This window comes from Rosa chinensis, chromosome 7, assembly GCF_002994745.2.
Source record: "Rosa chinensis cultivar Old Blush chromosome 7, RchiOBHm-V2, whole genome shotgun sequence".
In the NCBI taxonomy this organism is placed as follows: domain Eukaryota; kingdom Viridiplantae; phylum Streptophyta; class Magnoliopsida; order Rosales; family Rosaceae; genus Rosa; species Rosa chinensis.
Window position 1 is genome coordinate 18,622,768 of NC_037094.1, and position 14,935 is coordinate 18,637,702.

The following is a 14,935-nucleotide window of genomic DNA, read 5'->3' on the forward strand; positions in this document are numbered from 1 at the left end:
GAGTCCATATCTCTGGGTTTAACTGGGTTATTTATTTTATATATATATATATATATATATTTTTTTTTTTATGATGTACTTTAACTATTTGTCAAAATAATTCATTTGTTATTGTCAACTAACATGATTCTACGTCCAACCTCTATTTGGTGTGGTGGAATAAGACTATCACCTTCCTTCCTCAATTTCATTTTAATTAATAGTCTGTTGTTTATTTTATGATATATTGGTTTTAGTTCTCACTACAAGAGAAAACCCTTTTAGTGACAAAACTGTTTTGTCGCCAATTAGTACACTTTTATCACTAATCGATATGGATGACGAAATGATGTTATCACTAATTTTGTCTCTGAAACAGCGTGACAGATTCTCATTAGTGACAAACAGGGGCGGAGCCACGTGGAGACCCAGTGGGTCCCGTGCCCCACTGAATTTTTCACATAGAAATAAAATTTAATTAGCTACAATCGTGTATTAAGTGTTTGGTGTAGTGGTTCGGTTTGACTGTGTTGTTATAAAGGTTCCTAGTTCAATTCTCATTCACAGCATGCTATTTGTAATTCTGCTTATACTATTTTTCTTGCTTGAATGCCATTTTAATTCTACTTGTACTGTTTTTCTTGCTTAATATATTCATTTAAAAGAAAATCAAATATTGTTGTCATCTTTTTATGCTTTTTTCAATTCTACTTGTACTCTTTTTCATGCTTAATATATTCATTTAAAAGAAAATTAAATAGTGTTGCGATATAACAAACGATTGTTTCATTTCTTTTATTGCGAAAAAATATTTTACTAATATAGTCAAGAAGACTGTTTTGAAACGATTTTAAAATATAAAATTACGTCGATGTCAATAACCATTTTAATAGATAGAAATTTTATTTAGAAATTTTGTATGTTTTATATTTTCTACTTGTGTCCCAGTAAACTTAAAGTTCTGGCTCCGCCACTGGCGACAAATAGTGGTGATCGAGCATGTAAATCTGAGATATTATGGTTGCACCAAAATTATATATGTTTGAACCAAAATAGTGAAAATACAATCCGAACAGTATGAGCGGCTTTGGAATTTTGATAATGACACGTACATTCTTCAGTCATGTTTAAGTTTTACAGAAGGCTTCAGTTATCTAGGTACTAATCTCTAAGAATCATTTTAACAGACAATTTTTTTTTAAATTATATTTTATGAAATCTCAAGCGAGAGAAGTTTATTTATAAAAAAAAATAGTTAAAAAGTGATTGGAGGTAGGGAAGGCATGTAAAGAGTAACACACCCATCTTTCTAACAAAAAGAACTCAAATTAACAAAATAAAAAATTAGAAAGACCCAACATATCCCTATTACAGTGACTAACAATAAAATCAGGAGTTGAATCCGGCCTATCAAGTAAACCTATCTGAAGAAGCACCATAATTAACAAGAGCATCACTAGCTTTATTAAATAAAATTCTCTGATTGTTTTGCAAGTGTTCTCTTGCTATGATCAGAAATGAAAGGCTAGGGTTATTTTGCGGTAGAGTTCCTTCAATTTTGGTGCGGTGTTTGGGTTTAATCTTGTTATGGATGTACTTAACTAGTTGTGGAAACAACTAGTTTGTTATTACAGCTACAATGGTTCATGACTCAAATAATTGTTTGTACGTTGACCAATTACATTAGGATTCCTAATGTCAATTAGAATAGTTTATTCCAGTAAAAAAAGGAATAGATTTGCTACTATCCTAAACTTTTTAGGATTAAGACTATCCTAAACGTTTTAGGATTAAGCATGTACATAATACACACTGCATCCATCACTCAAATCTCTATATATAGACATCCATCGCACACAATAATACAAACACGTTCTCTCTTTTTTAAGCTTTCTTCATATATTCAAGAAGAAATCATATACGTGCAATGGCTATGGCTACAAAATGTGAGGGTCCAACGATTGGTATCGACCTCGGAACAACTTACTCGTGTGTGGGAGTTTGGCAACACGGTCGTGTTGAGATTATAGCTAATGATCAGGGCAATAGAACAACACCGTCTTACGTTGCTTTTACGAACAATGGGCGTTTAATTGGTGATGCAGCCAAGAATCAAGTATCCAAGAACCCCACCAACACTGTATTTGGTGAGTTTATTCTTAGTCTCCATGAAAACTTTATTTTATTTTATTTTTATTTTTAAAGCTTTTGCAGCCATGCATGTTAAATTACTTATGTTTTTATCTAAATTATAATTTAGATGCAAAGCGCTTGATCGGTAGGAAATTCAGCGATGCCTCTGTTAGGAGTGACATGAAGTTGTGGCCTTTCAAGGTTCGTGGTGTCGGGATAAACCCATGATTGTAGTTAACTACAAGAATGTTGAGAAAAAATTTGCTGCTGAAGAGATATCTTCCATGATTCTCGTTAAGATGCGTGAAATAGCAGAAGCCTACATCGGATCGACAGTAAATAATGCTGTTGTAACTGTTCCAGCATACTTCAATGATTTTCAACGTCAGGCCACAAAGGATGCCGGTGTAATTGCAGGGATGAATATTATCCGTATCATCAATGAGCCAACCGCTGCCGCCATTGCCTATGGTCTTGACAGAAAGGGAAATACTGTTGGCGGAAAGAACGTTCTTATATTTGATCTTGGTGGTGGTACATTCGACGTTTCCCTTCTCAAGATTGAAGAGGGAATTTTTGAGGTGAAAGCTACAGCTGGAGATACTCATCTTGGAGGTGAAGATTTTGACAATAGAATGGTGAATCATTTCGTACAAGAGTTCAAGAGAAAACATGAAAAAGATATCAGTAAGAACCCCAAAGCACTAAGGAGATTGAAAACATCTTGTGAAAGAGCAAAGAGAACTCTTTCTTCTACCGCTCAAACTACCATTGAGATTGATTCTTTATTTGAAGATATTGACTTTTACACGACAATAACAAGAGCAAAATTTGAGGATATCAACATGGATCTCTTTGTAAAATGTATGGAGCCTGTGGACAAGTGTTTGAGAGATGCTAAAATGGACAAAAGCATTGTTCATGATGTTGTTCTCGTTGGGGGATCTACTAGAATCCCAAAAATACGACAACTATTACAAGATCTTTTTAATGGTAAGGAGCTTTGCAAGAGCATCAATCCTGATGAAGCGGTTGCATATGGTGCGACCGTACAAGCTGCAATTTTGAGCATTGAGGGATATAATGAGAAAGTTCAAGACTTGCTATTGTTGGATGTCACTCCACTTACTCTTGGTTGCGAGGATTATAAAGGACATATGACTATTGTTGTCCCAAGAAACACTACCATCCCTACCAAGAAACAACGATCTGTCACAACCGTCGTAACTGCACAATCATGTATCCAGTTTGATGTGTATGAGGGGGAAAGCCCAATAGCCAAACAGAACAGATTGTTGGGTACATTTGAGCTTTCACACATCCGTCCTGCTTCAAAGCGTGTTCCTGATATCAGCATTTGCTTTGAGATTGATGCCAATGGAATCTTGATTGTCTCCGCCGAGGAAAAATCAACAAATAATAAGAGCAAGATCACAATCACCAATAACATCAAAGGCAGTTTATGCAAGGAGGAAATTGAGAAGATGGTCGATAAGGCAAAGAAGTACATGTCCGATGACGATGATTATAAGAAGAAAACGGAGGCTATGGTTGCATTAGAAAACTATGCAACCAACAAGATGGACACAGTTCATAATCGCTCAAACCTCAACCAAGAAGACAAGAAAAGAATCGTGGATGCGGTTGAAAAAGTCATTGAGTGGCTTGATGAGAATGAGAATCATCTTGCTGAATGTGAAGAATATGAGGATAAGCTGAGAAAGCTCGATAACTTGTGCAGTCCCATACTGAATGACAAGAATGAATAAGAAGTCGCGACGGTCTATTAGTATTTGTTTAATTAGTTGCCGAAGAAGATGGAAATCTGGTCATAATTAGTCTTGTTTGAGAGATGCTAAAATGGACAAAGGGACACCTTGGAATTTATGTAGCTAATATTGATTACGATTGACTACGATGATTGCAACATTTGCTACGTTAATGAATGATTACGTTTCTTTTTTTTATATATATTAGAGATAGATAAATAAATTCGAGAGTAGCTCTTTATGATTCATTCTGAACGAGCAACGGTACCCTCGCTTTGCTGCGGGGTGTGAATAGCAATCGTGAAATGTACTTAAATTTAGGGAAATTTAGGCAACTTTCACTCTGAACTGAAGGCTTCCCTTTAATCCATTGTTCCTTTTCCTACTCCCTCTTGTTCATCACCTCCAATTGTTAGTATAGAACTAAACTTGAGAGGACAGAGAATATAAAGGACAAAATAGTACAATATCACTTCTTTCCAATATGGATAGCAGCTGGTAACAAATAGGCTATCTTAGTTTAACTTAATTACAGTTGCTGCTAGAGCATTTTCCAGAAAATAGTTGTTTAGTTGCTCTGGGTATGTATGCACAAAAGGTGTTAGCCGATCTGAAGACAAAGTCGTCGTATTCATGCTAACGCCAACACAATTCGTCGTATTCATGCTAACGCCAACACAATTCAGTAGTGCTTGCTTTTCACCTGAACATCTGTGACAGTAAGGCAACCTCTTCATCATTTGATGCTTCAAGAATCTGAGCATAGAAGAGAGTTAACCTGCGGTCAACTTCCATAATCAGAATCATGCCAGATATAGAGCATAGTTTCTCTGTGATATCATGTATATACTTTATATTACCAAAAGTGGACATTATTTTCGTCATTTTTTCCAGAACAAAAAAAAAACACACGAAGGTAGAGAGATTGAGAAATACGAAATAGAAAACATAAATGTGCGTCAAATTATTAAAAGTGAGCACATAGAAGAAATTTTTAAAACACTACTATAGAGAAAGAAGTGATAGCAGAGAACCAGAATCAACGCAGTTTGAAGAATGAGAACAGTTGAATTGTGATTTCCACAACAGATAGGAAAACTGGTGCAACATAAACAAAACTAACAGAAAGCAAAGGCTTTATGCCACACATAATAGAGATACAGAGTTTGCTCAAAACTAATTACCTCCAGTTACCCCTTCAATCGTGGCAGAAGCATCATCTATGTCACTTGTTGTCATTGTTTGAATCCTTATGGGATGCTCACTGCCAATAGCCAAATTTTCAACCATCATTGTCCTTGTCTTTCTTCCGACAGTTGTGTGTGGATTCACAATACTTTTCAAATTGACCCAAGATTATACTATTTCCAACAATCAATTATCAGGGACACAAATCATATATTAAACAAAATATCTCTCCAACTCCCTGCACATAACCTTCCTGACCTATTTCAAGGAAAAAAAAAAAAAAAAAACTTTCCTAACCTGATTTCTCTAGTTTTCAAATAGACTGAAATAGAATTATATATTCAGCAACAGTAGATGTCTTGAACCAATCAGAAACAAAAAAGCAGCAAAGAAAACAACCTAGTTCAACAAAATCGCAAATACAATTAAAATGCTTCAAACGCAGTTTCCTGTCCTTTGCCAAATCCTCTTTTCTCACCCGTTAGCATGAGAATAAATGATCTCAGGTGCTAGATGTGCCTGAAATCACAAACCATAGAATTTGAGATTTAGTCTGACCTAAGGCCTCGTAAAGGTAAGAGAATGAGTTTTGAAACTGTTTTACTTACCGAGATAAAACCATGCCTCAGAGTCAGGTACATAATATCTAACCAGAAAAACTGTTTGACGAAGCACACGGTGCACACCTGATAAGAAAAGGAGAATACCCTTAAACCTTGTTGTCATAGCTTTTACATACTCCATGCATTACTGAGTTAATTCTTTGTAAAATCCAACAATTGCAAATAGAAATTCCTATTAACAATGCAATAAAGCTCAACTTCAAAGTAGTGCTTTACGTACAATCCAAAGCAGAACTGTTGACTGGCTCCAGAAGTTCAAATGACTCTTTCCGAATGATGTATCCCTAGCATACCTAAACCTTTCTGAATCTGCAATACAAACACTATAAGGTATAATCCAAGAAGTTCTTGCGACTAAGAAAGCTTAAATTTTGTCAACCGGTGTCTGAGATGAAATTATAGATTGCAAAAAGGAAAAAAGTACAGGCCACAGAAGCTTAATTTGTACGAACTCTTGATATGTAAAGAAAGTCAGCCTGCAGACTAACTAATTAATTTGCATAGTCAAATGAATATCATGTTGAAGAATGGATGCATTTAGCTTTTAAGTGAAGAGATTGAACGAATTTACCATTACTAAACTGGTATCCAACTATTTTTGTCTCTTTCTCCCAATACATCCATATTCTTATGTGTAGTCCAGAAAAACAAAAACAATGAATTGTAGAGAGAGAGAGAGAGTACCTTGTGCCTTCCCAAAGCGAAGGTTGTGATGCAGTAGAGCACATGAAAAACTGCTAGCACAAAGATAAATACATGGAGATGATGAATCCCATATGCAGATAAAAGGCAACTTTACATATGAATTCAGAGTTGTATTAGAGAACATGTGCGGCAAAATAAACACAGACGAAACAAAGCACACTCCAATACTACTCATGATTGAAATTTATATGAAGTAAATTGTAAATTTGGATGGTGCAAGTATTGCAGCAACAAAATGAATTATTAACTGGTAAAACTTGCAACGTATAGTCATCAATTGGATTAATGTGTCTCATGATTTTTTTCATTATGATGGATGAAAAGATAAATTTTGAAAGAATTTGTATCTATTTTTTTTAGTGGTTTTAACATGATCTTTTAATTAATCAATTTGTAATATAAGGAGATATGAAAATAAGAAACAGAAATAAAGTTAAACTGACTCATACTTTCTATATGTTATGATGAATTCAGATTCATTGAAACACAGATTGCAAAAACTAAAATCAGAATAGTATGAGCAATAATAATAATAATAATAATAATAAGATTGAAAAAAATTATAATAATAATAATTATTATTATTAAAATAAAAAATAACAAAGAACATGGTGTTCAAATAGAGGTGAGGCTGTGCACAGATAAATGAAAACAGGTGTATATAAACTTCAAAAGTCCAATACATACCAGATATGATACAGATATTGTTCTATATATCAAAAGTGCAAGATTGCTCTATCTCCGGAAAGAAAAAAGGAAAAAAAAAAAAAAAAGGAACATGGTGTATTACCAGATATTATCCAAATCCAACTAAACTTGATTGCACTGCTGCACATAAAAAAATAAAAGTTAACAATATCAAGATTCTTCAAAAAGTTGCTAAACATAAAAAACTCAAAACACTCAATAAATTTGAGATAAGAACCAATCTTTATCCTACAGATAGAAGCTTTTACCTGAAACTTCACTTAGCTTTGACACACAGCAGAAAAAGTTATTGTTTACTTCTCTGTCCTTGCTAAGTGATTTACATTTTTGAAATAGAGCTGAGGCTGCATACAAATAAATGAAAACAGGTCTTGAGTAAAAAAGAAGAGACTAATTGAGAAGGCAAGCAGTAGACCTACTGTTTCAATAAAACAATGTCCATCAGCATTTCGTTTTAGCAAAGAGAGAGGCAAAATAAGAACAAATTGGTAACATGCGCACCTTGACGGACAAAAGAATCCTTGGCTAGCCTCCATTCCTCCAACCATATCCAAGCACCATTTAAGACTGAGTCAAATTCTACCTATCAACAACTCACTCGAATAAGATTGAAACCTGATTCAATTGAAATTAGAAAAAATAAAAATAAAAAGAAAAAAGAAAAAGAAAAAAAAAGGACAAAAACTTACACATGCACAAAGTCTCAAACTTGGGAAATCGATTGAAGCACCACGCTGATGATGACCTCAGCTCAGGATGAAAACTGAACAGAAATCGCTGAGAGGGGAAACTTTCATCAACGATTAACATGTGAAAAATCTCTGCAAACTACCTCAATTTAATTTCACTGTTGTCTGTACCTCTCCAAGCAGAACTTATAGATGAAAATACATTTGAGACTGAAGATGATATATCCTCCAGAACATAATTTAGTGTACATAGATTTATAAAGACAGTATAACTTACAATTTTGTTGAACTTCTCAATTGTTGCCAAAGGTATCGTGCCAAGCGGAATAACATTCCTAGTTCCCTCAATCTGAAATTTAAAAAAAAAAGAAAAAAGAAGGAAGCTAAGGTGACAAAATGGCAAAATGGCAATAATTGGGAAGTCACACAACCGCCAGTGTCATTATATTCAAGGTTTATTAAATAATATGTGTGTGTGAATTACATAATCTGTATTCCATACCAGAAAAAGAATAATGCACGTTGAAGATAGATGGTAAAATCGCCTCACTTACCAGAAAAAGAAGCTGAAAATTGGTGACTATCATGGTACCTGCCTCTTCAGTATTAATAAGAACAACGCCATATCCCTAGCAGTAAAATTTTGAAAATTAGAAAAACCTTGAGAATTTGTAAATTGCAGAAGAGTAATTGTGTATGGGAGAACTCAACCAAATTATATCCTAATTCAACAATAATTATAGGTTTGAACTCACAATTTCTGCTTAAAACTCAAGAATTCAATTGAAAAAAGCGTCACTGGGTATCCATACCTCAACTCCAACTTGCTCAGCTTCAAGCAAACAATCCAACTTCAAATGCAAAATGGCGTGTGGAGCGGAACGTGAGACCGGCTGCAAAGGAATCAAGAAATTGAAAAAATTGCCCGAGTTTTTGGCGTCTGCAGCTCCACCATTTTCCCCAATCAGCCCAACCAACCGCCCGAACCTCTATCTGCAATCAATCAAATACAAATTCCACAGATGAACCAAACACCTAATCAAACCAATCAACCCCCGCTCTCTGTCAATTCAGCTCAGAAATGAAAGAAACCGATCAAATTAAACAGACCCAGAACAAAAGTTCACAGTATTTGTGCTCTGAAGCTAGAGCCCTATCAGAACACACACAATTTCAACTAATCAATTAAAGAAAGATAAATACAAACAAAATATCAAATACCACACCTGTTCTACTCGTTTTTAACGTCTTCTCGTCACAAACTGGACCCAATCAAAACCCAACACACTGGATACAAAACAGAAATAAACAACCGCAGATTATAACCACTACAAAACTGAAAAAACACATAACCAATTCAAGAAAATCAGCTTAAGCTGTGTTGCTATTGATTCTACCAAATCAAAATCTCACCTAGCTTCCGCGATGAACCCAATCTTCTAGGTACAAACTCCAGTTACTCAACTCGCAAAGCACTGGATACAATACCAAAAGAAAGAAACACTGACTATCATAGCTAGAAAACCATACAATAAAAAAAAAAAAAAACCAATACTGTAAATAATTAAATCAATTCATGTCCAATCAACGAAAGAGGGGAACAACATAGGTTTCGGTTTTGACAAATTGCAAATTTCAGAAATGAATCGTTATCAAGGTAAAGATAATGAACTCGTACGAATCGATGTAATAACTCTAAGAATACGCGATATACCTTTTCCAAAAATAAGACAAATTGATTCGTCGACCCCTCTTTTGACTGCAGTGTTTGAACTTTGAAAGAGACTGCGAACAACAGAAAACGAATTTCAGATCAATCATTTTCAAAAAGATAACAATATGGTCAAAAGCAAACGCAAGAAGAAATATGAGTAAAGCAAGAAGAAATAGTATTACCTTTGTTGGTGAATAGCGTATCAGCTGATATTTGATCTCGACTGAGAATTCGATGCATCGGTCTACTTCAGAAGGACATCAAGCCCGATAGGTGTATGGTAATTAATCACTACACGTGGAAGGTTGGCAAGACTTATGAAGATGATGTTGATATGCGTACACACCAATGGCAGTCTGAGATTGCGGGTGAAAAGCAAGGGTAGAAACGACCTTTCACCGCCAATGAACAGGTGTGAACAGTTGGTTTGTCTTTCGTATATTTAGAATAGTAAAATCTACCTGCACTTTGCTGCGGGAATAGTTAATGAATGTCAATGTTTAATGAAGCATAAAAGCTACACTCACTTATTTTGTGTTTGTAGTTTCAATAGTCACAAAATCAGGATTGGCCAGCATCACAGGAATGTGGTTAGGAGATTGTTCAAATACATTCTTAAGTTCCTCGAGTTTAATGGGAATTGCATCAGCTGAAGGATTCCTCAAGGCCCTGAAAGAGAATGAAAATAGATCAATCACTTTGCAGAATTTCACAGAAAGACTCTAGTAATTGCAAATATATATCTTTATTCTCTATTGCTAATATGGATAAGGCGAACTACCAGAGGTTGTGGTTGCAGTAGCTGTTGTTAATTCAGATTATAAGCAAACTGTAAGAATACAAAAGTAAAAAAACTCTTCAAAAGGCAGTACCTTTAATCTGGTAATACACAGAACAGCAGGTTCTTCTTCTTAAGTTCGGTACCAGCTGTACCTACAATCATAACCCAGAACAATAAGAATCAGTTTTAGAATTGAAAGCAAAAGAATGAGTATCCTATTCAAGTGCATTAATATGAAGTGATATAACTTAATTTTCATTGCTCTCACAAATGCAAACTATAGACTGAAGGTACAAAAGTAGTAAAAGCTTTCAGGTACAGAGACTGCTGGAATATAAGCGATATCGTTTGATTCAATGCTACTGAATTTAGAAACATTGTTTATATTACATTGCTACATTATATATTATAAATTGTCTTACATGTTCAAAATCTGGTAAGTTGGCCAGATTTCAAAGTTAGATATGCTAACAATAGTAGGTGTTTATGTACATATAGCAGACATGGTCAGGCTTGACAACAAATGGTTTAGACTTGTAGTGGTGACCAACTATTTCATATAAGGTAGTCATGTGTGTACAAAGTCAGATTCGTCATTTGCAGCAAATGTAATGATTCAGGTTATGGCTATGTTTAAAGAACTTCAGGTTGATTTGGAAAGTGATGTCCTGGGTGCTAAATCCACAAAACAAACAATGAAAGGTGCATTGAGTAGTAACCACAACAAAAAGATAGAAACTTCCACAATGGGAAAATCAGGTTTCTTAATATACACATCCACCATTCTGAAACCTAAAACATCATTTCCAACTTTTAAAATGTCATCTACAAAAAGGGAGTAAGCATTTAAATAACCGCATTTGGTAGTCAAACTTATATCATTATACATACATGGGACTTACTATATTCTCAGTGACCCTATCCTACACTTGAGTTGGAGCTTACAGTCAAGTTTACATATATGGTAATGTGATCCTGACATGTCTAATTATCATAATTTCTTTTCAGTATATAAAGCCTCTCATGTTTTCTTCTTTTGTCTTTGTCATAATGGAATAGAAAACTTACACTAAAGAGAGACAAACAAACACACTGCCCTTAATCCTTTTGCTGCAATTTATATACTTCAAAAAAATAATTCTCATACCTTTGAAGCTTCCAGCGAAAATGATAAACACAGTTGGAGGAGTAATGCCTGTCCTCCATAATATAAAAGGAAATAAAATTTTATCTGATGAACACGCAATTACGTGAGCACAGGTCATAATTTGTCAAAAACACAGAAAACCCAAAGAATTTTATCTTCTACACAGTTTTTTCATCAATCAAATAAAGAAAAATCAAGAAATCCAAGCCTTTTGCAGTGTTTCCAAGTAATCAAACAGAGATATATATGAACTATCCACCAAGAAAGTCTGTTCAATTACACAAACACAAAAGCTTTAACCCTTTCAGCAGATGCAACCAAAGCCAAGAACTCAAACCTTAATCAAAACAATAGCAACTGTTACCAACTTCAATAAAAAAAAAGACAAATGAAATCAGAATGCATGCCAACAAAAGATTAAAAAGTCACAAATTGTAAGATACTCAAAAGATTAACAGCTATGAATCTGGAGGAAAAAAAAAAAAGAGAACTGCAATCCAAATTTCAAATACGTACCCATATCACTCTAAATGAAAGCTTTATCCTATAGGTTAAATTTCTTGAAAATTGTTGAAGTAGAACTGAAATTTTTGCTGAGATCGGAAGGCGTGTCTCAAAATTCAATATGATTAGATCAATTACTGACAAAAAGTGTTCAATAACTTTTACGACTGGTAACTACCTATTTTTTGGTTTAAAATTTTCAAGCTATGCTAGGTGTCTCTTTATAAAATACCGAGTCTTTACTATGTATGGCCTTTTTGGTTGCTGTTAATCAGATGTCATCAAAGATTGGACCTTGTTGTCTTAGATCCCAATTATGAATCTCAATTAGTTTAATAACATTGATTACACCACTGTCAACTTCAAGCTTCCTGAAGCTTTCCCCAACTTTAGAACAAAGTTCTATTAACTGTGTTAAGGGCTTAGCTGCCTGTGTTTTACTCCAACAGAATCTAGACTTAACGAATCTAAATGCAACAATCTGTCTATTTAAAAACATCATGTAACTATTTTTGCAAAGAATATATAACAAAGAAGAAAAGAACGAATGATTCAGACAAATAATAAGAAGATTTGAAAGTTGAATCTCAATTCGATTACTGCTATGATTGTTGCTGCATTCTTAATATATTATCAAAGGGTAAAATTCAATAAAGACAACTGAAACAATTTCGTTATGAAACCCAAAGCATTATATCATATAGTTATAAATTCTAACTTGAACTGAAAAACTGACAGAAAGCTAAAGATCAATTTGTGGTAACAGATTTCGGAGACCCTGCAAATCATGTTCCTACATACTGCTATCAGTCAATCAAAAGAAATAAAAAAAACTTAGAAAAACATCAAAATCGCATCCAAAATTAGTTAACCATTAATTCAATTGAAAACTGCAAACCAGAATTGATCTAGAAAAATCACAAATCAAGCAATGTTCTTACCTGTTTTCAAATTATAATTTGCTTATCCCAAACCTGCTTTGACCAAACCTGCATTAGAAAAAAAAATCATCCCTTAGTAAATAATAACAAACATAAATTAGATTAAAAACCAGATCTTTTTTTATTTCCTTCAGTTTGCTTTTTCTATCTAACAGTACGAAAAGAGTTTGGTTGTTCGAACTATTCAAAAAGTAGACCAAAGGCTACAAAATCAGAGTAAACTTCATATATAAACGATTGAATAATATGATAATTGAATCCCCTCCTGTATTTGATTCGATTTTGTTCTTACCCTAAACTTTTAATTAAGGAAAGAAAGAGACAACAGAAGCTTTGTTTTTAGACATAGTAAGAGCTCGGAAATTAAGTTCTATCAAGGCAAGGACATTCAATTTGTTATAATCAATGTTATCAATCAAACTCGTAATATCTAACTTTTCCAAAAGAAACAAAGATTGATTTGTCATGTTGTCTTCTGTATCTTAGTGCTTGCCTGCTTGGACTTTTACAAACCTAGAAAACGAACAACATGAATTTGGGATCAATCGCTGTCAAGAAGATAATAATATAGCTAAAGTTAAACGAAATCCCTTTGGGTATATGAGCAAAAGATGGATAACAATGATATTGACGTTGATCTTACTTAGCTGGAAGCTTACCAAATTCTCACTGTTGCAAGGACCACAGCTGCACTCCAAGATCAAACGAAGGAATGAGAAATCATGAGCAACTAATCTTAATATATTAAGATATACCAAAAAGCATGAGCTGGGTGGGAAACTAAAATAAATTTAGTCGTTATAGCAAGCTTTTTCTTTGGCTCTCCTAATATTCTTTGACCTGAATGATGTACATTTCTATTTTCGTTATCTTTCTCCATGTCTGCATCATAATCCTTATACGATAAAACTACGTAATAGAATAACTATCAAACTGAAATAAAGGGAATTACAGACTTTGACACTGAGAGAAGCTCCCAACAGAAAAGCAGAACCAAAAGTTGCAATTTATCTTACTGTCACAATTTGGCAAACAGACTATGAATGAAACTAATCAGTTTCCCAAACGCAATGAATCAGAATTTACGCAATTCATAAAATGAAAAAGTCTATGAATTTAAATGATCGAGTGAATGTTCTTTGTAATAATTGAAATAAGGCAAACAGCTTGCAAGGACTTGCCTTAGAAATGAATTTGGAATAGGCTATCTACAGTGGTTTAATGTTACTCTAACTAAAAATATGATTTCATAGGTTACCGCAATTGATCACACAAAACCCAAAGCTGGTGAGTGTGCATCTGTTTGGTTTTTTCTCTTATGCAACCTGTTTCACGTCTTTGTTGAACCTTGCTTTAGTCCATAGATTTGCCCATTTTTTCATTGGAAATCAATTGATTACCTTCGTTATACTTAAACATCATTAAACAAATTGATGAAAGATTTGATATTGTGAGAAATAAGAAGCATACCTTGAAACTGTTGCAGTTGGCTACCCAGATATCAAAGTAGAAAACAAAGGGATCTGCGCAACATAAAAAGTAATATCAGTTGACAATTAAGAACAACTAATAATGGAATAGAAATTATCGTACATAAAAAGTTGAAAGAATAGCAGCAAAAAGAAATTTTCATTAAACATTAAACTTGTTTTGTTCTCTCAGATTGGTAATAGAAGCTGAGCTTCCGAGCTGTTGAAAAGTAAAAACATGTATTATCATTGAGAACGAAACCAAGAACAGGCAAATACTCACAGATCTTCTGCTTTCGTCTCTTCTATTCCTCTTTTCTCTCTGCTCTTTTCTTTCGCTTTTGTTGATCTTGATGGTCTTTTCTTTCTTCTCTCTTCTTTCCACGGCTCACATATCTTCCCCTTTCGTCCCTTCTATTTCTCTTCTCTCTCTGCTCCCTTCTTTCAGTTTTGCTCATCTTGACTCAATCCCAACTCCCGATCATTATCCCTATCCAACACAGACCAGCTTGATATTCCATTCAACAGTGAGGATTTTTCCAACACTTCTTATGAATAGTGCAACAGTGTTGTTATTCTCCCTTG

General features: G+C 34.1%; 1 long non-coding RNA gene and 1 pseudogene across 42 annotated transcripts; one reads left to right on the top strand and one right to left on the bottom strand.

Moving 5' to 3' along the window:
- The first annotated feature begins 1,912 nt into the window (after positions 1-1,912).
- LOC112176571 lies at positions 1,913-3,916 on the top strand (annotated as a pseudogene).
- Positions 3,917-4,225: 309 nt separating this feature from the next.
- Positions 4,226-14,934, bottom strand: LOC112176574. Of its 42 annotated transcripts, none has more exons than XR_002926980.2 (22): positions 14,634-14,929; positions 14,352-14,404; positions 13,541-13,568; positions 11,437-12,929; positions 10,381-10,441; positions 10,120-10,177; positions 9,691-9,979; positions 9,509-9,579; positions 9,208-9,269; positions 9,021-9,081; positions 8,607-8,787; positions 8,349-8,423; positions 8,072-8,143; positions 7,795-7,882; positions 7,607-7,688; positions 7,354-7,449; positions 7,188-7,222; positions 6,377-6,426; positions 5,913-6,001; positions 5,678-5,755; positions 5,066-5,588; positions 4,226-4,659 (listed from the first exon to the last, which is right to left on the bottom strand). It is a non-coding gene; the product is annotated as an uncharacterized LOC112176574 (long non-coding RNA). The 42 variants fall into 42 exon arrangements; XR_005803373.1 differs by adding an exon at positions 13,317-13,394 and having other exon boundaries at positions 9,691-10,177; positions 10,381-11,484; positions 12,882-12,929; XR_005803369.1 differs by adding an exon at positions 13,317-13,394 and having other exon boundaries at positions 9,691-10,177; positions 10,381-11,520; positions 12,882-12,929.
- Between the last annotated feature and the right edge of the window lies 1 nt (position 14,935).